The 26,674-nt window shown below is 45.5% G+C and overlaps 1 protein-coding gene and 1 non-coding gene across 3 annotated transcripts in view; one reads left to right on the top strand and one right to left on the bottom strand.

The window, feature by feature from the left end:
• MVB12B (multivesicular body subunit 12B) overlaps nucleotides 1-26,674 on the top strand; it is a 177,517-nt gene that overhangs the window by 119,432 nt on the left and 31,411 nt on the right. The window lies entirely within an intron of this gene.
• On the bottom strand, nucleotides 10,621-10,727 carry LOC128580017 (U6 spliceosomal RNA). Its single transcript, XR_008378380.1, has one exon. It is a non-coding gene; the product is annotated as a U6 spliceosomal RNA (small nuclear RNA).

Here is a 26,674-nt window from a genome sequence, read left to right as displayed (position 1 = left end):
AATAGCATTTATAAAAGGCGGTTACTCTTTGGTGTAAAATATAAAAAAAAAAAGTCTAAAAAGCTTCCATGATAATTCATCTCTAATATCTGTAACATTTTCCAAAGTGTTGGTTTATTGCCGGGTTCCTCAGGCTGGTGTCAGATCCAAGTCTGGGGTGTGTGTACTCCTCGGTGACATGACTGTAGGCTCCGAGTTCTCCGATGAATTCCCTCTTCCAGTTCAGCTGGTGGTGGGATATGAAGATCTCAGCACATTCACCCCAAACGGGCCCGAAGGGCTGTTATATAGGAGTTGACACGGTATCTTTCCTTTGGTGGGGGGCACTCCTCCCAAGAGCAGCAGTCGGGTGGGATGTGGGAAAGCATTTTAATTATATCAAAAATCCCATTCGGATATATTTTAAATACAGCAGGTAAATATATGGAAAAAAGTATTTCTCCACATGCAGTCTAAAGTTTGATTTGTTTTTAAAAGAGACCACCGTGCATTGTCTTATCAGGATTTTTATAGACTCAGGGTATATATTTCTACTCTAAATGGAGACAAGTCCCACATGTAGAGAGACACATAGATGGTGGTGAGGCCCAGCTACCTGCTCCGAGAGGTTGCTTCCTTGTTTGAACAGACTTGAGGGAGATTTGGGTCTGTTTAAAGAGTTCAACTACCTTGCCTGGAGGGAATCAAACTTTCTTTTTAATACCCTTCCACCAGCAACACTGATTGTTCCTTGAACATACTCCAGGGGCCCTGGGCGCCTCCAATGCAGGCTCTGAAGAGACAGACAAACAACAAAAAGTCACAGACCTGGGAGCGTAGAAGGTGTCTCTGTCTGGGGGCTGGACAGGAGTTGCTGTCAGGGAACGCAGGGTCCCCACTGGGACCCAAAGCACAGAGTCAGTGAGGAGCCTCGATAGCACCACTGCAGCGTCACCCAGACTGCTATGTTCTGGTCTTCAGAATATTTTTAGTTAATTTAGTTAAATTCTATTTTACATCTACTCTGGTCCTAAAGGATGTTTAATAGTAAGGGAATAGATTTAGCTACCAATAGTATTGGAATGACTGGTTAAACCGAACAAAAAGAAGTGTGATCTGAGCCCAGAGAATGCTCGGTGCCCAGCTCCGTCTCCATCCCGCACTGGCTTTACCTCCAGAGTACTTCATAAATGGAAGACCTCTCACATACCCGCTTTTATAAACTCGAAATATATTTTTGAGAAGATTAAAATTATATGAAAAAAGGAATGCATAAATCAGACATGATTAAAAATATTTGTTCTAATTCAGTAATAATTTGGTAGTAATGCTTTCATCAGTATAGCTTAAGGCTACATTAAGTGGACAGACTTTATATGGATTCTCTAATTTTAATCTTCAAAATGCTATCTAATGTCTCATTAAGACTTGCATATAATGTATCTTAAGTACAGTCATTAAATATAGTTTAGGGAGATTTATGTTCAGATATTGCTTAAAGATGTTTTAATAGGCCCATTTACTCTGATGATATTAATGAGCTCTTAATACAGACTAAGCTTCTAAAACTAGTGGTAAAGACTCCCAGCCTGAGCACAACAACTTGGAATTAGTGCCTGGTTTGGACAAATGCCTGAAGATTAGTCTTGCAGACACTGCAGGGTCAAGGTGAACTCTTTGGTGGAGCCTTGAGTTCAAAAGGGGTCTCCTGTGACTCGCTCTGGCTCCTGGCCCCAGAGGACCCCATTCTTCTGCCAGCCTGGGTACAGTCTTTTTTTCCCCTGCCAAACCGTGCATAGGACCTATGCTAACCTGGCCAAACTATACACCTCCAGGGTCATTGGAGAGGTACTGAGAGCCTTGTTGGTGGCACCAGGGCACGTGAGGGGTTAAAGGAGGCGGTTGCTGCACTTCCCAAGGAAGCAGCTGCCAGGTGTGGTGTGCACAGTCTGGCCACGTTGTTCTGTGAAACAGCTTCCCTGTGCTGTGAGTGAACTGTAAAAGGTCACATGGGTGTGCTTTCATCTTTCAGGCGTTAGTCTAGCTGAAATATACGTAATAAAGTAGTCCTGCTAATTCAAAACCAGGAAGAAAAAAAGCCCAGCAGGAGCCTCAGTGTGCCCCTCACGCACACGCACAGTTGTTCCCCAGGCCCCACTTTTCAATATGTAGCAAAAAAAATCTCTGTGTTGGTATTTCCCTTTCTTTCAGAGAAATATTGAAAAGCACATTTTTTTGCTTCAATTATTTTAAGGGAGGGAAAAAGAAGAACCTGTGAGTTCGGAGACTTTTCTAATTACTAAATTGGTTTGTTATAAAAAGATAATAGCAAATTTCTTCTTTTCATAATTGGACATTTCTTCCCTGTGGGCTAATGCATGCACAGCCCGCGCATGCAGAATAAGTTGTGCTTTTGAAAAGCCATAACTAGCTAATAACAGCTACAGTGTCATCAGAGAGTAATGGTGTGCTGATTAGCATAATTAATGACAAATGGTGGTGCAGAATTGGTGGATTGGTTTAGCGGATGATGAATGCGGCGAGGCCTGGGCTGGGGCCTGCCAACTAGGCCGCGCTGGCTGTCAGCCCTTCTGTTCTCGCCGACGCAGCCCGCATTAGTCACGATGGGAGGTACCAGTGTGTCTTCTGTTTGGAGCATAGAAAACTTAATAATCCAAGCAAACATGGCTTTCCCTTTTTCCTCGGTATTTACTCACAAAAATCTCTTCTCACTCATTCTCATTATGGCTGAACCACTAAGACAGTTATTTCCAGATCCCACCATGATGGTTCAAGGCAAAACAAAAGGAAGTTGTAATAGAGAGACACGTGTCTTCAGAGCTTCCTTTGACCGTGGATGAATTACTCCCACTAGGAAGACTTCTGTTTGGTGAACTCTTGTTTACCTGTGTATTTATAAGGGAAAAGAGATGAACTCAGTAAGCAGTACAGTCTGTCCTGAATAAGACTCGCACATTTATCTTTGACTTGATTAAATCAGACCTAATTTGCATTCACAAATGAGACTGATAAAAATGGATTTACCTTTTAACCTTTAAAAGGGGGGAAAGTGTTTCTCCGCAAGATTTCAGAGGCTATCATTCCTTATCCAATAAGCAACTCTTTTATCAATAAAGATGAAAATCCTTAATTTGCATTAGTGAACGAGACTAATTATTGTATAGTTAATTAGCATCTGGAAATGAGGATTATCTTAATTACAAAGTACAATTTCCCGAATAGCTACAAAACTGTAAGTTTGATCTGTGTGGAAATTGGTAACTATTATTATGTAATTAGTGATAACATTAATAGTACAGAATATTTGGGCAGAATTTGCATATGCAAATGTGATTTACCTGAGCCAAACAAGTGGACCATTAATGATTAGAGCATGGTATAGCTGACTGAAAGTTATAATAGATAGCTGAATGGTACCTGTGCTGAATATCTAAATTAAAGGTCAACCAGGACCTTTTTTTATTATATTCAGGTAGTCAGAATGATTTTGCTTGAAGAATTAGTAGCTGAGAGTTAAATAATAAAGCTAACTATTTAGGAAAATAGCTAGCCCCATAATCATCTCCTTGACTTTGATTTCTCTGTGCTTCCCAGAGCCCCTTGAATCTTAGAGGTACTTTTCCTACATACTATAACAATTCTGAGTTTGGGTCTGTCTTACAATTGATGTGTACTTTTAAAGCAGTACAGAGAATTGTGAAATTGACAGGGCAGCTTACAGTTCTAGGGGGACATCCAGACTTTTCTGAATTGTACATATTATATCTACATGACCCTAGAGGCTCTTCCCATAGCTCCTTTTTCTGCATGTTCTCTGGTTTCTGTCTGCCTCAGGCTGTAGCATATGTCCCAAAGGTGTATGCTTGGGGAGAGGGGATGATTTTAGAGTAGACACGGATGGCCTTTTAAATTTACCTCATTCATAAGAGTTGATCAATGGCTATTATTATATAGAATGAGACTAAAGCAGGTGTATTAGTCAGTCTTTGCTGGGTTATGCTAAAATAACAAGCAGTCCTTAATTGCAGTGTCTTACAATACATACAGTTTATGTGTCACTCAGGCTCCAAGTTGGTGACCACAGGTTAGCTAGGACCCTGCTCCCTGTGTCTTCTTATTCTGGGACTCAGCCCTGTCTGTACTTTCCTATTCTTGTAATAGTAAAAGAGAGCAAGAAGCCTGGAAGAAACACCCAGTAGCCCTAAAAGCTTACATGGCGAAGCTACAGCTGGCCAGCGCCAGTGGGGTCAGGTGCATCCTCCTCCCTCAGGAGGCTCTGGCCTGCACATGGCAGTGGGCAGGGACCTTCATACTCTTACGAGAGTGGGAGCACATACTCAGGAGTGGTGAAACTACTCACGGGAGGAAAGTAATTTGAATTTAAAAAGTGAGTTTTAGGGAGGAAAGTAATTTGAATTTAAAAAGTGAGTTTTAGGCTGGGCGGGGGATGGGAGGTGGGGGCCATTCCTATAATCCTAGCACTTTGAGAGGCAAAGGCAAGAGGATCCCTTGATGTGTGAAGATCCAGACCAGCTTGGGCAATATTGTGAGACTCTGCCTCTACAAAAAAAAAAAAAAATTAAAAATTAGCCAGGCCTGGTGGTGCACAGCTGTGTTCCCAACTACTGGAGAGGCTGAGGCAGGCGGATCACTTCAGCCAGGAGTTCAGGAGTTCAGTGTTACAATGAGCTATGATTACACCACTGCACTCCAGCCTCGCCAGCAGAGTGAGAATCTGTCTCCAAAACAACATAGAAATAAAAAATTAAAAAATGAAGAGGGACTTTACCTAACAAATGCAATCAGTGTAACCTGGTTCTTTGTACCCTCAATGAAGCCCTAACAATAAAAAAAAAAAAAAAAAATGTTTAAAAAGGGAGTTTTAGATGTGAAGTAAAATAGGAAGTCAATAAATACACTAGAAAAACATAGGTGAAACCGAACCTATGTGTCCTAGTCTGGACAACAGCGTCACAGCTTTCCCCCACAGTTTATCTTCAGCTCCTCGGGAGCTTGGGTCCTCCCAGGCAGTTAGGCAGAGGTGCTCCAGGACAGTGGAGGTAGCACTGCTCCTTGGGGTTAAGGCCCATCTGAACCTCTCTAGTCTTGAGACATTCTCTTCCTATCTCCAGGACTCAGTTTTCCTACCTGCAGAATGAGCTCTTGGAGCAAGTGTCTTCCCCTCTCCTGTTGAGGAGCAGTACCTTGCCGGGGCTGGACAGAGGTACCCTGAGAAGCTGTGCCTCAAGGCTGGAGAGATGCAAGCCTCCAGCTGAGCATGAACCCACCCGTCATTTCCTGCAAGAACCTAATAAAAAGTTTGTCACTGGACAGAACAGTTCATTGATATAGTTTTCTTTTTTTGTAAATCAAAAACAGATACATTTTCTTTTCCGAATTATAAAAGTGACATGTTAATTCTGGAAAAGTTAGAAAATACGTGAAAAGTATAGGGAAGAATCTTAAGAATCACTCTTAATCCCATTACTCAAAGAAACGATATTTTAGGATATGTCCTTTCAACATTTTTCCTATACTATACTACTATTTTTATATTTGCATATAAAAAATATATGTCTGCTCAATTGTCCATTCTGAGTGTGTTGTAAGTCAGATTTTTCTGAGGTACAATTTCCAAATAATAAAACCCACCCTTTTATGTGTACAATTCAGTGAATTTTGACAAACGTCGATTGCATGACATCTACCTCCGCTAGCAAGATATGGAATATTTCCATCGCTCCAGAAGTTCACTCGCTCAAGTGTCCAGTGGTTTCCCTCCTTTGCCACCAGTCCCTGGCAGTCGCTTATCTGCGATGTGTTGTCATAGAAATGGAATCATACAGCATGACGTTTTGCGTGTCACTTCAGTATAACATTTCCGAGATTCATCCATGTTGTTGCATGTATCAGTAGTTTGCTCCTTGCCGTTGCTGAGAACGTTTGTTCTGTTTTGAGACTCGGCTGTGCGTGCACCTTGCAGCCTGTCACTAAGTGAAGTCTCCCCCAGGCTGGTATTAGTGGTTGTATAACCTTCCCTCCTCCAGGTACAACGTATCTTACCCAACCGCCCTCTGTGGCGGGATACCTGTATTGTCTTCACTTCTAGAAGTAATGCTTTGGTGAACATTTATTTTTTAGATAAATACATAAATAAATGAATTTTAAAACATTTTGATACACAATGACAAATGGCCCACCATCATGTTGAATTCATTTACACTTCTACATAAAGGTTTTTTCCTCCCTGAAGCCTTAGTACCTAGCTATAATTTTCTAAAATTCTTAATGATTTGGAAGGTGCAGTGGCGTCTTATTGTTAGTCTACATTGCCTTGATTGCTACTGAGGACGCCCATTCCCCAGCGCTGAGCCTTCTCTGTCACCCTGGCTTCTCTTCTCTTGAGGTCTTGCTTTTGCTTACAGGGTTGCAGGAGCTCCTTACATAACAAGGCAGTCTTTTCTCTCCTGTTATTATTGCTTTTTTCTGGTTTGTGGTTGTTCTTAACTTTTGCCTGTCTTTTACGTTTTGCCTCTTTGCTGTCATGTTTTAGAAAAGCCTTTGCTATCTCCAGATATATCCTGGTCCCTTCATTTTTTAACATTTAAATCTAAACTTCGTCTGTAAATTTGTTTTGATGTGTGGCATGAGGGAAAACTCTGTTTTTCCAAATTATTTATTATTCTCCCAGAATCACTTATTAAATAATCTTTTTTTAACCAACTCATTTGAAAAACAACGCTATAATAACATCTACTATGGTGTATTTTGTGGCTTGTATTTGTGCTCTGTTGACTTGAGTGTATATTCTAGTGGGAGGGTCACTCTTTTAATTATTATGAATGTAGATGTTTCAACTGTCTTATTATTTTTTGTAGTTTTTTTTTTTTTTCCCAAAATGTTCCTGCTAATAATAGCTCAACTTTTTTTACCCAGTTGAAATTTAGAATCATTTTATATTTCAAAGAAAATACTTTTGGGATTTTGATTTAAAAAACATCAAAGTTATTACCTAAGTTGAGGAGAATGGTTATCTTTAAAATCTCTGATCTTTCCCTACAGAAATGTAATATGACTCTCCATTCATTCAAATGTCTTTTCACATTATTCAATAAAAATACTATCATTTTCTTTACTTTTCATTTATCTAATGCCTAGGTTTTAAATTTTTTTGTTGTTGTATTGCCCATTATTTTTAATTGGTGATTGCTTACATATATATTTTTTTTTAAACATTGTTGGTTTTGAATATTGTAAGTGGTCACCTCTCTATGCTTATTGTTTCCAGAAGCTTCTGATTTATTTACTTGGGGTTTCTTGGTTGATGAATCATCTAAAAACACAGATAATTTTATCTCTGATAACATTTAAACCCCATTTCTTTGTCTTGCCTTGTATTTTTGGATGACTAGAACATGTAAAGCGGAAATGATCTGAAAGTATTTGGAAGAACTAGAGGTGTTTTGAGGAAATGGACAACTATTTCAATTGCTTTCACAATTAGTGAATTTTTCCTCAGGCTTTCTACTTTTTCTTGAGTCAGCTTTGTCATTTATATTTTCTTTGAAAGGAAAATCAACCATGTCACCTAAATTTTAAAGTTTATTGGTATAAAATTGTGCCTAAAAATGGGCAGCGCCTGTGGCTCAGTTGGTAGGGCGCCGGCCCCATATAGGGTGGCGGGTTCAAACCCAGCCCTGGCCAAACTGCAACCAAAAAATAGCCGGGCGTTGTGGCAGGCGCCTGTAGTCCCAGCTACTCAGGAGGCTGAGGCAAGAGAATCGCTTAAGCCCAGGAGTTGGAGGTTGCTGTGAGCTGTGTGAGGCCACCGCACTCTACCGAGGGCCATAAAGTGAGACTCTGTCTCTACAAAAATAAAAAAATTAAATAAATAAAATAAAATTGTGCCTAAAAAAAAAATTTTTTTTTTTTTTTTTTTTTTTTGCAGTTTTTGGCTGGGGCTGGGTTTGAACCTGCCACCTCCAGCATATGGGGCTGGCACTCTACTCCTTTGAGCCATAGGCGCTGCCCTGTGCCTAAAATTTTTATTTTAAAATTAACATACATCTCTAATGTTATTTTTTTCTCTCTTTTATTTGGTTATTTTTGCTAGAGATTTGCTTGTTTTATTTATCTTTTCAAGTAACTAGTTTTTGATTTATTTATAAAACCATTAGGCTTTTGCTTTATATTATTTAATTATATCTATCTGTGTTCTTTTTTTTTTATAACTTTCTTTGGCTTTTAAAAATAGTTTCTTGCGTTGAATGATTACTTCATTTGTTTTCTGTCTTTGATTTTTAATGAAAGCACTTAAGGTGGTATAAATATTCTTATATATTCCTTTAGTGGCATGCTATAGCTTGATTATATATTATATATTATATAATATATAATATATATATTATGTATAAATACATAATAATTTTAGTTCTGATTGCTCCTTTGACTCAAGTGTTAGAGAAGACTTTTTTCTGAGAGTTTTTTTTTTATCTTATTAATTTCTAATTTTATTGCATAGTAATGAGGGAATGTGGCCTGTATAGTTTTTTACTTTTTCAAATTTATTGAGTCTGTGATCCAGTATGCAATCAGTTTTAGTAAATGATTCACTGACACTTGGAGACACCTCTCCTCTCTGTGAGACGCAGGGTTGGAGATGCACACCCCTGGACCCCATCTCTCCGTTCTTTGGTCACACAGAAGGATGCGTACGAACACACCCATATACATACACATATGCATCTTATTTAGCCAAAGAATGGTAGCTTTTATAGTTTTGCACCTTTCTTCTCTTAGTATCATTTTGACCGTAGTTTTGTTTTGTCTGTTTTAAGGCATTGCTGTTCAGGCCACGAAGGTTTATGATGGTTAAAGGTCTATTGTGTACTTGACTCTTCATCAACATCAAAGTCCCTCTTTTGTTCCATCTTGTTCCATCTTTGGCCTTCAGTTCTCTGAGGCCTTTGGCCTGCCAGGCTCTGGCTGTGAGTGCTGCTCTTCCTCCACCCTGGCCAGCTGAGGCTCCTCCGCAGGGTGCTGCCTCATATGCCTCAGAATGCTGTTACCTTGCCTTGTCCCCAGCCACATCCTTGCCAGCTTCTGCCCTGTGCTACAGCTGCAGCTCTTCCCAAAGCCATCCCTGGCAACTCCCATCCTCCTCTGGTTGCTCCTGGGCGCCCTCCTTGGCGCCCTGAGCACACATCTCTGAGTGCCTCTTTTGTACGCATCAGCCGCCTCACACCAGCTCACCCCTTCCTTGTGGACAGGAGCCCTGGTTCCAGAGCAAAACCAAACACACATACTACCAAGTCTAGCCCTGCTCAGCCATTCTTTGCTAAGTAATCATCCGGTTATTAAGGGTGCTGATTGTTGCTTCTAGACGATTCCATTCTTAGAGGTCATTGTGGAACAGCAACTAATTCATTTTTTAAAGTCAATTCAGGACCCTTATTCCAGATAAGATCTTTGATCTTTGGAAATGCTTGTTTGACAACCTTCTCACCTTCCCTAGTGATACTCCAGGGACACATCCAAGAACACTGGTGTGGAAGAGTGGAGATTTGGGAGACCAGCTGCCCCCTGGGCTGCTCCCTCCCATCAGCAGCCCAGTCCTGCACCTGTCTCTCAAGAGGGCATGAGAATTAAATGAGGGAGCTGCTGTGTTCCTTGTTCAGCAGCTACTGAGTTCCTGAGGAGTTCTCATGTCCCCAGCCTAGGAGCCAGGGCTGGTCAGTCATTCACAGTGTGGCTGAAAGCCTGGGGCCGTGAGCGAGTGTTCGGAGAACATGGGGCCCACACACACCAACTAGATGTGACGTAACACTGTGAAAGTTCAGATATGAGCTGGTGGGAATCAGGAGGATTACTGGAGAAGGCCTGGTGGCTCCAGGCACTTATCACAGTCTACAGAGCCATCCTGGCAGATGGGGATGGGCATAGAGGTCCTCAGGCCCTCTCTCTCTCTGGTGTTCTGTCTGACAGGCAAGCCCAGCCACCCTGATTTCCTGTCATTAATGTGGTTTTTGGATGAGAGTGACTGTGCCCATAGCTATCCTTGCTAAGGCTGATTTCAGAGCAAGGGAGAGAGTCATTCTTCACGATTAAAAGTAAGGACAGCCTATAACTTTGGCAAATTTAGCTGCTTGCTACCTGCTACCTTTTCTGCCTAGAGGTGCAGGAATATTTCGGAACCTGGACATGGTTGGCCTGGACGCACTTAGCCCTGAGTCCCAGGGGCACCCGTGCTCAGGCTGGGGTGACTGTTGTGACATTACTTGCAGTAAAAGACTGGCTTTTGTCCTCTCCTAACTGGCCTTAACACAGAGGCAAGCAACTTGTATATCTGTTTGGTTTCAGGAATAATAGTCAATGTTTATGGAGCTAAGTCACCTTCATGTATGAACTCATTTAATTCTTGACACCACCCTGGGAAGCACAGGGTCTTACTATTATCCCGAAGTTCAGAAGGGTTAAGTGACTTCCCCAAAGTCACACAGCATATTAGTACAGTGCCCCCGGTGCCTTCACTGTGCTCCTCCCAGAATTCTGTAGTAGCCGTTCTCACTCTCCTGCTCTTAGTTTTTTGTTTTTTTCCACTTTTCAAATTTCAACAATTTTAAAAATATGGAACGCTTTACGAATTTGCATGTCATCCTTGCACAGGAGCCATGCTAATCTTCTCTGTATCGTTCCAATTTTAGTCTGTGTGCTGCCAAAGCAAGCACTCCTGCTCTTAGTTTTAAGTGTGTGGGGCTTTTTTATGTTTTAAGTGGTTTTCTGAGTGTCTTTCCTATTTCCTAGACTGTGTGCTGCATGAACAGTGTGCCTATCATCCTCTGTATCACCAGCCTCCTGACACCTGGCATCAGAGTTGACTGTGAGAGCTCTACAGTCAAGTTCTCGTTGCAGTCTGGTCTCCCTGCTGGCCATTGGGTGCTGAGTACCGCTACCCCCTGCATTGTGTGAAGCAGACACCCCAGCCTTCCCTGGGCAGGTAGCCGGCTCCCGGGCAGCATTGGGCACATGCCACTTCCTCTCATTAGGCAGCCTCACTGGTGGTCGGCTGAGCTTGCAGATCTGACCGGGGACTGGTGGACGCTGCTGCCGGCTCCCAGAGCAGCCTGGGAAGCCAACCCCTGTCGGGGTGGCACAGATGGCAAGCCCAAACGACAAAGTAAACTCCAATATGTCTTGGAGACATTGTCAGCCTGCAGCTTATTTGTCATGTCACAGCAGCTGCCTGGACCAGATATGCACTGTGCTCCCTCCCGTGTGAGGATTATTTACAGGAAACTGCTTTTTATAGGATTGAGGGTGGGGCTCAGAGCTGGAGGGAGCCAAAACTGAGGCTGGTCATTTCCTCTGATGTTTGGGAAATGAGTAACAACAGGAACACATGCTTTCCCAGCGCGTGCAGAGTGCCAGCCATTCTGAGGGCTCCGCTCACATTATCTCCTGCTCTCGTAGCAGCCCAAGGATTTATTGGTGTCATTGATCCCACTGTACTGAGGCAGAGGGAGCACAGGTGACCCGCCACAGTCATACCACCGATGTGAATTGCAATTCCAGCTTAGGCAGGTCCAGCTTCTGCTCTACAGTCCAGCCCTGGGTTGTCTGGTGTGTAGAGGAGTCTGAAAGGGCACTCGTCCTTGTCCAGGGCTGGGGTTCTGGGAGGCAGACCCGGCAGGAGAAATGGCACTCGTGTCCCAGGGATATCCTGTGCCCCTGCAGATACAGACCAGCTGCACCACCTAAAGGGGACCTTTAGGCAGGGTGTCTGTACTGTCTGACCTTTCTCCCAGGGTGACAGGGTCCTGGGGAGTGGCTATGCAGGCAGGAGGGCCTGCCTCCAGCACCTTGTAGGGAGAGCAGGGGTCAAAGTAGGAGAAGCCTGCAGGCTGAGTCTGTCCTGCTGTGCCCCTCACACCAGGACCTTGTCTTCAGGAGACAGGCCCTTCACCATCTGGTCTCAGCTTCTTCAGTTGTGGTAACAAAAACAGAGCCCCAGGAAGCCTCCTCTGAGGATCACGGTGACAATTCAGTGAGATAAAGCCCCATGTAGAGGCAGAGAATGGCTGGAGGAGAGAGAGCAGGGGTCTGGGCAATCTGCGTGCTGTGGGTGGAGGAAGGTGGAGACAGTCCAGGTACTCAGCAGCTCGCCCCTGCCTGCTCTGAGCAGGGAACCTGGAGACAAGACTCCACAAGGCTCTGAGAGCAGTAGACTCAGCTGGGAAAAATCAAACCTCATTCCCCAATTGCAGCAGGAGTTCAAACCCCCCAGGGCAGAGAACAAGAGTTGGAAAAGGGAGCTAGAGGTGCCAAAGGAGCCCCGTGGCGGGAAGAGGAGCGGCTCAAGGCCATGGGCGGGGTGCCCGGGACTCATGTCGTTGGGAAGGGATTTATTTATCTTTCTGATTTAGCTTTAAAGATGCCCCTGAACTCAGCCTCTGGTCACAGGTAAGCGATGAAAAGCCAGGTGGAGTATAAAGAGCAGATTAGGGCAGCTTCGTTTGATCCTGTGCTGCTGGCTGAGCCTTTGTAAATTTCACGCAGGTTGGTTGTTTGAGGACACCTGGAGTGCCGCGGGCCTGGCAGTTGTGAATGTCCCCCTGTTGCATTCCTCAGCCCCACTGCTAGTGCGTGAAATCACAGGGTGTGATAAACTCCGTTCCCAGCAGTCCCTGTGTGTACGGGAGGCGGGGGTCACTATGTCAAAGCCTGTTCAAACGTCTAAGATGTCAGGGACAAGCAGATGTACCTTCTTTTTCTCTGGCAGATGAAAAAAGGAAGAATGTTTCCGAGTACCTTTGTCTCTTTCGTCTGTTCACACGCAGCCGCAGCCAGGGAGAATTTGCATTTCAAACAATGGGCCCAGCAGAATCCCTGGTGTTCAGGTGAAGGCCTTCTGGCCATTCATTTATTAAACCCTGAAGCCCTATTGAGAGCCCACTGGGCTTCACGCTGGGGCACGAAAGTCAAGGCCAGGCCAGCAGTTGGGCCGGCGCTCAGCTCCCGGCTCGGGCAGCCCCATGGGCCGTCGGGCTCAGCCTGGGCACGGGACTGTGTTCCCTGGTAGAGCAGAGCCCATCTGGAGACGTGAAACAGTCAGTGCAGTCCAGTCTGCGGGCCCCTTGGCCTATTTGGCCGTTCTGGAAACTGGTTCTCTTCTGAATATTGCTGGAAATAACAAGGCAGCTGCTCAGCCTTTCTGTCGTTGGTTAATAAGCCAGAGAAGTATTAAGGGCCAGCAGAGAAAAGAAAGAGTTGTCAGAACCCATTTCCCCCATGGCTTTGATCTTGTGGATGTGTGTTTGGGTGTTGGGTGGGCGAAGGGGTGATTTGGGAGTTTGGGTGAGATTTTTGGCTGCAGTAATTGGGGTATGTTAGGGAGGGAAGGAAGGGAAGTTCAAGGGTAATTGCTAACTGATTCCAGAAATAAAGTAACTGTGAAATGCTTCTGCACTGCCACTGCACAGACCTTTCTTTTCCAGCTATTTCTTTAAATGCAGTCTAGTTCTTTCTCAGGACCAAAGTGGCTAGAGGACAGTGGGGTTTAATTTGTAATAATTCTGGACTCATGTCCCAGCTTTGCCCATAGGCAGGTGAACTGGCGGAGGGGTGAAAGGTCCATGGGCAGGGAATCCCCTAAGGGCCCTGGTGCGCCAAGGCCTGGCCAGGGAAAGAGGGACTTGGAGAGTTTGGAGGTGGCATCGTTGCTCATTGCCCCTGCTCCATCCTCAAGTTTGGCATTTTATTTTAAAATTTCAGTGACTGTCTCCTCTCTGGCCAGGCAGACTGTGGAGGAGCACCTTACTGACAGCACTGGCCTCTGTGTCACCTGCTGTGTCATGGAAGAGGGGTTTGTTACACAAGCTTGCCTTTGAGGCTCATGCAGTTTTTCTCTTTGCCACTGCCCTTTCTCATGTGCACACACACACACACTTAGGAGCATTGTGCACACGCACACAACCTGTCTGCACACACGCGCTCACATGCATCTGTGTTCCCCCTCTCTCTGGATCACTGCTGTTACCATCCAGGTTACCTTCCAGGCCTGGGGCAGGGGCTCACCAGGCCCTGACGGCAAAGGACAGTGAGTGACAATGAAAGTCTGTGTCCCATCAGGGACAATCTGAGCGGGAAGCACAGGCAGTGAAGCTCCACAGACGTGTGGAGACCCGCGCCTGGGTCGGTGCCGCCTCCCACCGCCCGTTGGTCCCTTCAGGGTTTCAAATCAACTCTGTGTGCTGAGAAATAACCTTTCTGCTTTTATTTTCAAACTTCAAAGATCACTTTTGAAATAAAGTTTTTCCAATGAAATTCCAAAGGCTTTACACATGTGTGAGAGGAGGAGTTTGGCCGTGAAAACCTGTTTGCTCTGCCCCTCACTCCCCCACTACAAAGGCTCCAAGGCCACTTCCACTTTGTTCTCTTAAATGCTACCCCCCTCTCACCAGCGAATAGTGCGTTGTCCTGGCCTCTCTCCTTCACCCCCAGCCTAATTTTTGTTCAGCTAGAGCCCAGAGGGGCTAAATGGAAGGGCTTTTTAGTTGGAAGAAGTCTTTTCCCGTGTAGGTCTATTCACAGCTCTGCAGCAGCTCCGGTGGAGTTCCTGCCTCTGTGAGCCTGACGCCTAGTGGCCCAGGGCAGGACAGTGAAAGCCAGGCCACCCTTGGTCTTGGCTGGAGCAGTTTCTCATGTAAAGGAAAGGTCACTGTGCAGTGGCTAGGGGCGTGGGCCTTGCTATTTAACCCCCATTTGTCTTCAGCCCCACAGAGATATAACTAAGTACTTGAGGTGGAGGTGGATGTTTTTATTAAGCACCGTGTAACACAGGCATGCTATGTGACACATTGCATAACCTTCTGGCAGGCGTAAATGACCATAACTGAGTGATTCGCTTTTATCAGTCAGGAAAATGCTTCCTTAGTCAGTGTTCTCCAAACCTTTCGACTCATCATAGCGATCCACTCCACAGAGACACCCCTCTCTCCGTCACACTCTGTTGGTGGGCAGCCCTTCCTTGCCCTGCTTAGCCTGTGGGTGTGCATGCTGGCCGCTCTCCGAGGGTGACCGACCCTGTGCCCATCATGGTGATTCTGGGAGAATCTCAAAGCGTGTCTGGGCATGTTCCCTAGGCAAAAACGCTACTTCTGGGCCCTTAGAGGCGACTGGGCTTCGGCTCACCTCCCGATGACTCTCGGCAGCTGCTGAGGGGGCTACAGGGGAATTTTTGAGCTTCTGATGCTCTGTGTTGTCGCTTTGCTGCCCTGAATGATTCTAGAACAATAGACTCTTGATAGGCTGTCTTGAACAGCTCTTCCGATGCAGTAATTAGAACCTAAATGTCTTCCTAGGATACTTCTCCCAAGATAGCCCCAAATCTCCAAATTTAAAAATAGCTCTTTATCACACAATTTCTCCCACAGTGTAATAAGGTAGAAGTGAAGCATTCTGGTGGACTTTTAGAACTAATGATTCTATAAATAAAAACTGGCCTCGTGTACAAAGTTGTTTAAATACTTTTGTCACTGAAATAAATTTCTGTATATATTACATCATTGCTAATAAAATTTTGACTGTGAGTTTTCCTTATGTAAAAAAGAATTGGGCCAAGACCCAGGGTTTTTTTAAAACAAGATATTAGGATTCTTGGCCCCTTCCCACTTCCCCCCTCACGATGTTCAGAACATTGGCAGAAACCTGGCTGACTTGTAAGGTCTGAATTGTAAAGACTGCCTTGGAGCTGGAGAGAGAAAGATCTCCTTTCTGGCCACCTGGAACTTAGACGGTTTCTTCTCATCCTGGGACATGAGGTCTGAGAGGCTGTCTCCTTCCTAGAGGCTGGGTTCGTCTGCACTGAGCACTTGTCCTGTTCAGCAACCATTGTCCCCTCAAGTTTCTTCAGCTGAGTTTGTACCTGCTTCACCAGCAGCAGGGTCGTAAATTCAGAAAAAGAAAGAGAGAGAGAGAGAAAGAAAAGAAAGAAAGAAAAAAAGAAAAAAAAAAAGGGCTGCTTAAAATCCTGAAACTGCCTTCCTCTTGGGAGCACTCATAGAGCTCCCGGCTCTTGGGCCTCCTGCTACATCCTCACCCTGTGAGTTTAACCAACTCTTCAGCTCTCACCAAAGTTCTCCCTCCTCCAGGATGAGCAGTTTCCACGGTCAGAAGCCCTTGCAACAAGCTACAAATCCCCTTTATCTTTTAACTGTTTCCACTTTCCAGGCTTATTCCTGCAGAGGTGCCCTCAGTCCACATTCCCCTCCTAATTGGCCCCAGACCCCTCCTCATCCCCAACCCAGCTAAGCCCCTTCAGTTTCTTAGACCAGGAATATCCAACCTTTTTGTTTCTGCCACACATTGGAAGAAGAAGAGTAGTCTTGGGCCACATGTTAAATACACAAATACTAACAAAAGCCTAATTAACAACAAAAAAAGGTCTGTGCTTACTTGTCATGATATCCAACACCATAGACAAGCAAAATCAGCGTGCAGCTCAGGGGCGAGTTGACACCTCTGTCGCAGACTTTCCGCAGTCCCTCTTCCTCTTCATCACCAGCACTAGCAGTGGGCTCTTTGGTGGGATCAAATTTTTAAAATAAATAATCACTTTCAGAGACATGCTGCTTTTGCAGGAGAAAAGTGTGGAGTCCCCAGCTGGCTGAAACTGGGGCACTAAGTGTCTGACAGCCTCTCTGGCCCAGCTTCCACTCAGCCTCACCCACCCCCTGCAATCCCAGTTTGTGGCTTATCAAAGTGACCGATTATCTCGTGCTGGGACTGTCAAGATTTCCACCAACAGTGACCACCCCGATTGCTAAATTCTCAGGTACCAGAGAGCCATGTTTCAGTGCAAGGACACAGCTCCCTGTCCCCACTAAGATGACCCTCAGGTGGAGACTCACTGGAAAGGCCTGGAGAAGCACTCCTGTCTCCTGGCCGCTTGGGATTTTACAGGCAGAATATTTAAAGCTACCTCAAGTTTTCACAGCCTTAGGCACAAATGAAATCGCGGTTCGGTGCTTGTCCAGTAGCCTGGATGGCACAAAACCAAGAGTCTGGGTCACAGACTGGCCCCCAGCCACCAAAAACGAGGCAGTAAAAGGCAAAAATCTTGTGCTTTCATAGTATGTCTATCAAAAGATGAAGGGACTTTTCCACAACAAAGACTGAGCAGAAAGCGAACCCCCGTTTCCCCGTGTGCCTGCGCCCCTGGAGCCTGCCGATCAGCAGCCTGTGCAGCCCCTCACTGGGCATAGCCTTGGACTTCAGGTTCTGCAGTGCCTGCCAGGGCGCTGCTCACATGGTTTTTCTACTGACCCAATAAATGATTACATAGCAGTCAAGAGACCCGTTTTCAACACCAGGTTCTATTACTAGCCCCCTGGGTCACATTGTGCAAGCCGGTAAACCCGTGGGTGCCCGTTGTCGTCATGGTGAAACTGGAATGGGACTCACCGGGCCCACCCACAGGAGAGGCTGAGGCCATGGAGACAATGGGCGTGAACCTGTTAGGAACCTCACCAGACACCACAGTGTTCAGGGGCAGTTCTCATAACAACCTTCCATTCTGGTTACTCAGGGGCCTTGGCCACTCCCCGTGGGCTCTCAGCACACTGGCCTTTCAGGTAGTCCACCTGCCAGGTTTCTGTCTGCCTAGAGGGTCAGATCTTTTGGACTCATGATATTCTCCTCCCCTGGGGCTTTAAAGAAAGTCTTATTAAGAACAGGCTACCAGATCCCCGCTGGAACTTGTGTTTCGTGGTGGTTTCCCCTAATTCTTGCTCACAGTTTCTCCTCCTAGTTGCTACAGCCACCCTGGAAGCCTTGGGGATGTCGGGGGACATTGCTTACATGTATCCTGTTAGGCTGTGAGGTTCCGCTGGAACGTGTCCTTTCTCGCTTTGTTCTGACCACAGAGCCCATTTAAATATTCTGGTTTTTCAAATGGCTGTAAGTCATTACTCAGGGAAGCTCAGAAAGGTTTAAGGAGGACACTTAAGAATCCAGCGTGAGTTAGAAATACCACACTGCATAGCTTCAAAATATGAAGGGCTCAATTTGAGTTAGGTAGGGGGAGAGAGAGGGGAAAAAGCCCTCTGTCTGGGATCCAGAAAAGACAGTCACACGACATCTGAATTTACTATCTTTCCCCGCCCCCACCTCAAAGGTCAGGAAAAAACATAGAAGCTCTGAGTACTCGGAAAAGTCACTTCAGATCTGTAGAGACAGAGAAGGACCATGGGCCTTTCTGGTTCTTTCCATCCTGTGAGTTTCTGAGGCTCAGTCTACCACCCATCTGGCCCTGAGAGGAATCCCTGTCTGGGCCGCATAATAAGGAGTGAATTGCCTAGTGGTGATGGAGAGCCTGGCTGTCCTTTGGCCTGGTATGTCTTGATGCCTTATCTTAAACCATGTAGGCATGTCAAGAGTCTGGCCAGCTGAGAGGTCCTCACTGCTAGGCCCCCTTTGACTCGTGGCTGTATGCCTGTCCCAGCCATGAAGCACTGACCCTGGGTGCCTCATAGGGGCAGCCCAGCAGGTGCCTGGCACACAGGCCGGGGTGTTCTGCAGGTGGCAGCTGTGACCAGTGCTGTTATTTCCTGCCCTGTCCAGGTAACAGAGAACCCTGTTCCCACAGAAAAGCTTCACAGCATTTACCCTGAGACCACAAGGCCCTCACCCAGGGCCACACTGGCTCCCCACCCAGAGCAGTCTTCCTCCTGGTGCTGTCCTGCCACAGCTCCTGAGCCAGAGGCTGTGAGGGTTGGGGGTTAAGAATGTGCGTTTCATACCAGCATCCCAGGTGACTCTAGCATACCTGCAGGTGTGCGGACCTGTGCTTTTGAGAGGAAGCATGCTTCTCCTGGAATGTGGGGGCAGCTTTGGAGATGGAGCTTTTAAGGTACTACTAAAGGCCAAGCTCGCCTTTGCCTGACCTTCCCTGCCTCACTGGCCCAGCAGGCTGCTTCTCCCAGGGGCCACTTGTTCTCTGAGGGCTGAAAGGCCCCAGCTCCTTCTCACCCCATCTGAGGTAAGCCCTCCAGAGAGAGGGCTCCTGGGGGTGGAGTCCGTGGCTTTGTGAATGGGGTTGCTCAGTAGAGGAGCAGCTCCCTCCGTGATGTGGGGAAACTGCTTAGACTGAATTTGGGGCTTCTGTGTTAAACCACTATTTTCCCCCTAGCCTTGGTATCTGCAATCTCCTGTAGCTCAGTTTCAGCCGTTCAGAAGGTGCCTGCCTATCTCTTTGAGGGGTCCCCCAGAACTCCCCAAATCAATTTGCTGTACACCTCATGGCATCTGGGTCTGGCAGAACTCTAGCTGCTTTTGTTGGCTGCAGCTCTGCTCAGACCTTCCTGTCTCACTGACAGGGTGAGTAAGCCTCCATTTCATGCAGTGACCAGCACTCACTGCGTGATGGGGTGACTTTGCTGCCACCTCGCTAGAGACATCCCTGGGGAAGGCATGGGCACTCGCCTAAGTGCCTTCATCTGAAAAGGGAAGGCATTCTACTATTTTGTGAACACCACCAAATTAAAGTTCTGGCTCAGACCTGCCCACCTTCTTTGATTTGTTTATCCTCAGAATTTTGACATCCCTACTGCCACTCATGTCCAGATGTATTTTCACTATGTCAGCGTACATCCCCCAAAGCTCTCCTTTTGCTGCACTTTCCATCTAGTGCTGAAGCCTCTGCTGGATTCCATTTCTTTCTGAATCCCTTTCTATAGAGAATATGGAGTCAGGAGTAGCAAGCGGCTAGTGTCAGGGCTGAAGGCGGAGTCTGGAGAAGGGAGTTTTGAGGGGTCAGTTTAGACCTCACTGTGTGCTGGAGATAGATGCTGTGGCTGGTGGAGGGGTGATGGGGAGCAGGGCAGGTTCTGCAACATCTCTGGGTGGATGTAAGAGGCGCTCAAATATAGGAGGGAAGACTTGGGCTCCCTGAGTTCAACCTGGGCTCTGTCTCTGGCAGCCAGGTGCTCTTGAGCAGACTACCTAAGTGCTCCGAGTGTCCTGCCATAAAATAACATGATAATAATATACATACATGCCTCATGAGGTTGCCTTAAGGATTAAATCAGTTGGTATACAGAAAGACCCAAGACTATGACCTGACACAGAGTAGGGATTTGAAAAATGTGGGCTGTTGCCGCTACTGCCGCCCTCTTTGGGATATAAAGCACTGGTGACTATTGTGAGGGCTGCGGACAGGTCCCTGCCACTCCCAGAGCCTGGACTAGCCATCCACGAGGGTGGCAGAGCTGTTCACAGGCCATGGCAGAACAGAAACGGGAAGCTTCTAAGCGAAGATGAGTCCACCTGTCCTTGTCCGTGGAGGCCAGGAACAGTGCCTCACTCTGTCCCATTGTTGTCCTTGCGTGGGCCGTGCGTGGCCGTCAGGGCACCCCACTGCTCCTGCAGGCTGGCACAGGCGGCTCTTGCTGTCTTTGAATCACACTGCCAGGGAGTAGCTTGTATAGATTCCTAAGTTTGTGATTAAAACAATTGAGAAACAATTTTCGCTATATAGAAAACAAAACGAGAGGAGCTGAACAGGAAGTCTCTTTTAAGCAGATGTTGTGTTGTGAGCCATGTAGAAAAATTATTTTATCATCAACCCAGCTTGGTTATCTCAAGGCTTGAAAGAAACTGAGGGAACATCTTTTCTACTAACCCAGCGTTTTTTAGCTCCTAATATCATTTCACATTTAAAGGTGACAGCAATATCTTTAACGTTTTTCTATTGGATTAATAACGTTTAATGTTCAGAGCAATAAAGCGAAATGTTTTTGTGAGGGTGCTTTATATCACTAGTAGAAAATTCAAGTCAAAAAAAAAAAAGAGAGACCACACACACAAAGTAATAGATGTCAAGAGCCATAAACCCAAAAAGGGAGCCTGGGCATGGAGGTGGGTTCCCCTGGTGGGCACACGAGGGCCTGAGCCCCGCCTGACCTGAGGATCCACGCACACGGAGCCCTCGCCCACTCCACCAGCCATTCATCTCCACCCAGCAGCGGAAGATGACAATGTTAGCATTTTTCATTTCCCTGACGTTACCATTAATAAAGCAATGATCCAAAAGGGGCTTCGCTGAGTCTGTGCTTTATGCTGCCATCACTCACGACTAGATAATTTCACACAGGATCGTTTTAAAATTAAATGACGATAAAAACGCTCTGCTGTTCTGTGTTCACCAGTTCATAGAAGTCTATCAAGTCATTAATGTGTCATGACAGACTGCTCGATGGATACAAGAGTAATTAATTATTTGAATAAATAACAAGTTGAACTTGGAGCTTTGAACCACAATGACATACGCATCCCATTAAGGGCGTCTCGGAACCTCTCAGGGCGCTGGTATGAAGAGTTAAAATGCAGGCCAGGGTATTGGAAATGATGAAAACCAATTTCGTAAACACGGGGTAATATTTTACAGGGAGAAAGCCAAAGTGTCACATTTCCGTGCCCACATGGAGTTCGGTGTTAAAAGTTCCCTGGCAGCGGCCGTTTCACGACACCACTTGATCAGTGATGATTTCAGAGAACAATTATACAGATTTTCATAATCACCATTAATCTCCGCATATTTTTCAAGATAATTACAGCAATTATTATTTAGATTTCTCTTTTATATGCCCATTGTAAAAAGGAACAAGTGCTTATTATGCTGGATAGTTCAAAGAACCTCGGATTAAAATTCTTTGTCATCTCTGCTCTTGCTATTTCAGCTCGTGTTGCCTCTGAAAGTTCATCAGCTTTAGAAATTAGAGTAATACTAGCAGGCTCTATTATTAAATCTTAAGGTTGAGCTCAGACCGCAGTGAGAGTGGCTGGCTGAATTGTTCATTTGTGGGACTGCTGTGTTCAGTTGGAATTACTGTCACCATGACAGGTGCCGTCAGAGACGGGCGGCTGCCTCACACCTCCTCTCCCGATAGGCCTTCAGGGCACACTAGCAACCAATATTTAGGGGATATGTTTTTGTGACATGTCCTTTAGAGGTTAATATTAAGTCTGAAATCTGGGTAATTGATGGCATTCTACTTCATAGACATAGCGACCTGACAGAAGGCAGCACGTTCCCTGATGTTTCCAAGTCAAAGAGGGTGTCAGTTGGGTCATCAGCTCCATCTCAGGCTGCTTGCTCCTTTTGCTTCGTCTCACCATGATTCTAAGAGCTCGCCCCTCAGGGAAGGTGATTATGGTGCGTACTGCCTTCAGGAGAAGCCTTTTCCCGGGGAACCTGCCAGTTGGAAACACACCTGGGTGTATGTCTGGCTACATCCTCCTGAGCCCATCCCAAAGACAGGTGTTGGTTCCAAGGCCTGCCTCATGTACACTTGTGAGCCTGTCGGCAGGGTCCACCTCAGCTACAGGAGGGGTAGGAAACCCAGGCATTAGGTTTCGAACTGGGAATCCTAGTATTTCAATAAAGTGAGAGAAATATATGACATAGAAATGCCTTTTTTCCTCCTCAGATTGTTTTATTATTGAGTGATGACCTGATTTGAATGCATGCAAGCACTGCCATCTTATATAACGTATACATTGCATTTAAATTGCCTCCAGGCATTCTATGCAGGTCCCTCTTTATGTGGGCTGTTCCTGTTTGTCCCACTGACTGGCCTCTTGGAGCCATGAGGCTGCTTGTGGGAGGTGGAGCCTCCCAGCAGCCTCTCCCCCAGTGGCTCCTCCAACCCCACTGACACTCACCCTGCAGCCCAGGGCTCCGCCTGAGCTGCGAACCCTCCATCCTCCATTCCCTCAGTCCTGTTGAAGGTGCTCAGGTCCATGGAGAACTTGCTCTCACTAATCAAGGTCAGAAGATCTCATACCTTTTTTTTTTTTTTTTAACCAATGAGCAGTCTCTTTTCAAATCTAAGTAAAATTTGTATTGAGGTTGTATCTTTTTTTTCAGTTTGTGCAATATTCAAGCCTACTGTTTGACGCTAAGGTACTTGGGCAAATAAATGAGTAATTAAATCATCGGGATCCAAGCAAATGAAGAGGGAATGTCCCTTTTTCACAGAGCCCTAAGGATTCTTGTTATAAGGCAGCTCTCCTTTAGACACACAGCTTCCTTCCTGCATGCGTCTGTCACCCGACCTGCACACAGGCTGTTGAGAGGGCTGCAGCCTGAGGACCTGGGTTAGAGGGACCATGATCAGGGGAGACATTCTCACAGATGATCAGAGCACAGTCACCCCTGAGGCCACTGAGTCTCAGCATGGTAGTTCAGAGGTGGCTGGGGGGAACGTTGGGTTCAGAGTAGATAAGAAGAAGCAGATAAAGAGAAGACCATGTCACCTGCCCAACTCGGTAGGAAGGGGTGAGCAGGTCGGGCTAGCTAGTTCCTAGGTGTGGGGGACAGAGAGCTGCATTGAGTCAGCCTGTGAGGGCCTGGACCGTGGCCTTTGGACACACCCTATAAACTTTGGGGAACAAAGTTTTCAAGTGAAGGATTGGAACAATGAAGTCTACACTTGAATGATAACTCCAGAGATGTCCAAGGGGGAAATGTTTGTCCTGGTTGTGCGTGGCATGTGCCTGGGAGGGTGCCCGAAGGACACTGCACTTGGTCACCCTAATGCCCCTTAATTCCGTGGCACTTATGTTCACTTTCTCACCCCTCTTTTCTGCCTCCATTCTTAGGTGGCTTCTTCATGTCACGTAGGAAAGTGTCCCTGTCCCTCCCTTCATATGGTGGGAGGGCAGTGCACGTAGAAGATTGTCATGTCTGCCCCAGCTCTGCCACTCACCAGCTTTGTGACCCTGACAAGTCCTTCCTTTCTGATGGTAGAGTGGAGGTGGTGGTGCCTCACAGGGTGTCTGCAGTGTTTGGTCCTTTCTTCCTCCAGATAGGTGCTCCCTAGTGCTGTGCACTCCAGAGCAGGAGTGTCCATACTGGCTTCAGATGCCCTGTGGTCCAGGGTGGAAGGGAGGGCCTCTGGTCCCGGACCTGCTCTTACTGTCATATACTACTTTAGAGACGTCTTTATGAGTGGAATTTGGATGAGGAGGGCAGAAATCATTTGTTACTCATGATGAGCTAACTTGATGGATTTTGTAAATTGCATCCTTGAGTCTAAACCCAGGTTCTCAAATCACCAATACATATTTAATACTTAGAGGGCCTCCAAGTTGTGAAACTGAAGACTGTCAGAGCTGGGTCTTAGACATCTTATCGAACCCAGCTGCACATGAGAATGGCCTTGGAGCTTTGGAAAATGCTGTTGCTCAGAGCCCACCCTTCAGATCAGTTAAATCCCTGGGCAGTGGGTGCAGGTAGCAGCAATTTTTTCAAGCTTGCCAGGTAAGCACTTGGATGAGAGTCACTGACCTAGCCCAGCCCTTCTACTCACGGACAGGGACACTGAGACTGGATTGAGCCTCCCCTGGGCCCCAACCCCGCCTAGGTGTAGGTTTCCTTCCCATCCTTATATATTCAGCAGCTGTTTTTAATGCTCAGAGTATGCTAGGAGCTGGGATTATGGTCACTGTGGAGCTTATGCCCTCTAAATGCACAAGTGTCCGGTCAGCATTTGTACATCACCGAGGAGGTAATGATGGTAATAGCTAACATACATTGAACACTGATTGTCCTTCTGAGTCCTTGCATCTTCTCCAGAATAAACCCCACGTACAGAGGCTCAATAATTGTGTTCTATGGTCACAGAGCTCGTTACCACCGTGGGCCTGGGATTTTAACCCAGGGATGACACCAAAGCCCTCTCTGTTAATTCTTTATGTTAATTTACTCCATTCTAAGGTAGCCAATATAAAGAAATAAAAATAGCAGTTTCTGGAAAAATCTGAGTATCCTCTCCAAGATGCAGCCCTGCCCCCAATCAATCAGTTTTTGCTGCATAACAAACTACAATAAAACAGGGGCTTGAAACAACCAACATTTTTAGCTTCTCATGCTTGTATGGGTCATTGAGGAGTTATTCTGTCTGGGAAGCCCTCACCCGTGTGTCCAGCAGTTGGCAAGTGGGTGGTCTCGGGAGGCCTTAGCCAAGACTGCCCTTCTGTCTTCCAGGGGGTCTTGTCCTTCTGGAGGCTGCTCCAGGCCTCTACTCGGCCCACTCTGCAATCCAGAGCAAGGGAAGTCAAGACTGCATGCACAGGCACCCGCAGGTCTCTGCTGGTGACACAGTTGCTAACACACCATTAGCCAACACAAGTCACATGGCCAAGGCCAGATTCAAGAGGTGAAGCAATAGATCATACCTCTTGATGAGAGAAGTGGCAATTAATTTTGCTAGGCACATGCATACAAGGTAAGAGGGATTTGTGGCCATTTTTACAATCTGCCACCACTGCCCCTACCCAAAGATGCCCTCTGGTCCTGACAGGTGCCAGGAGTTGTTAGGGAGGAAAAGAGTGTGGTACCGTTTGCCTTATTAACATGTGCTTTAGGGTACTTTCTTTGGTGCCTTAGAGATATGTATTATATAATTAAGTAAATCTTGTTCATGATCGTTTCTATTAAGGTTGGATGTCAGCCCTGAGATAGACGTGTTGTAACTTTGTATATGCCACTGACTTTTTTTTTTAATTTAAATAATAATTTTATTATTTTTTTATTTTCACATATACATGTGTTCATTGGGCTTCCACCTTTTGCCTTCACAAAATTAAAAAGGCTTAAAAAAAATTAAAAAGGCTTAAAATTTAACAACAATAACAATGTTTAAGATTGGAACCAGAAATGAAAATCTTGCACAGAACGAAGGAAGACAAATACATTCAGAAAAGAAATCAGACAATTGCTGCAACGAAGTATTAAGCAACAATAATAATAATAGTACTGGAAAGAAAGTAACATTCACATTGTCAAATAAGAGTATGTCTATTATAGAATGCTTTGACTCTGAGGTTCAGTATGGAGTCATCAATTAACTACTTCTTATTATTTTTTTCCCCAAAGTATCAAAGAATAGACAACTAATATTCATAAATAAAAATAAAAGATAATTTCAAAAAATAGATCATGCCAAATCTTGTAGACAATAGAAAAAGAAGAAATACTTCAAAATCATTTGACTTAATATGGATACACCTGATATTAAAATTAGAAAAAATATATTATTATAAATATGCCACTGACTTTTGTGGGAAATCAGATTTGATTGAAATAATTTTAACGTCACTTTTCCTGGGACATTAATGACTAGGATGTGTGAAGAGTCCCCTGAGTCTACCTTCTACCCTGTTTCCCCAAAAGTAAGACAGTGTCTTATTTTAAGGTGTGCTCCCAAAGATGCACTAGGTCTTATTTTCAGGGGACGTCTTATCTTTCCTATAAGTAGGTCTTATTTTCGGAGGATGTCTTATTTTCGGGGAAACAGGGTACTTTAGTGCCTTAACCCTCAGTTTGGACTTGTTGGATAATTCCTCATTGTTAGACTTATTTTACTCATTTTTGGCAGGAACACCACCGAAGGATACTTTGTCATCCTCAGAGCGCCCTATCACCAGGCTCCTGGTATGGGCATGACCCACTATTGGTAAAGTTAGCTTGGGTTACCTGGTTAAGGTGCCGTTTGCAAGTTTCTTCACTATAGTTAGTGTTTTTCTCTTTGTAATTAATACGTAGTATGTGAAAGATATTTCAGGACTATGTGAATAACTTGTTCCTCATCAGATTTTCACCTACGGCTTTAGT

This window comes from Nycticebus coucang, chromosome 2 (genome assembly GCF_027406575.1).
Source record: "Nycticebus coucang isolate mNycCou1 chromosome 2, mNycCou1.pri, whole genome shotgun sequence".
NCBI lineage: Eukaryota > Metazoa > Chordata > Mammalia > Primates > Lorisidae > Nycticebus > Nycticebus coucang.
The sequence above is the reverse complement of the archived record's forward strand: the minus strand, read 5'-3'. Positions and strand labels throughout refer to the sequence as shown.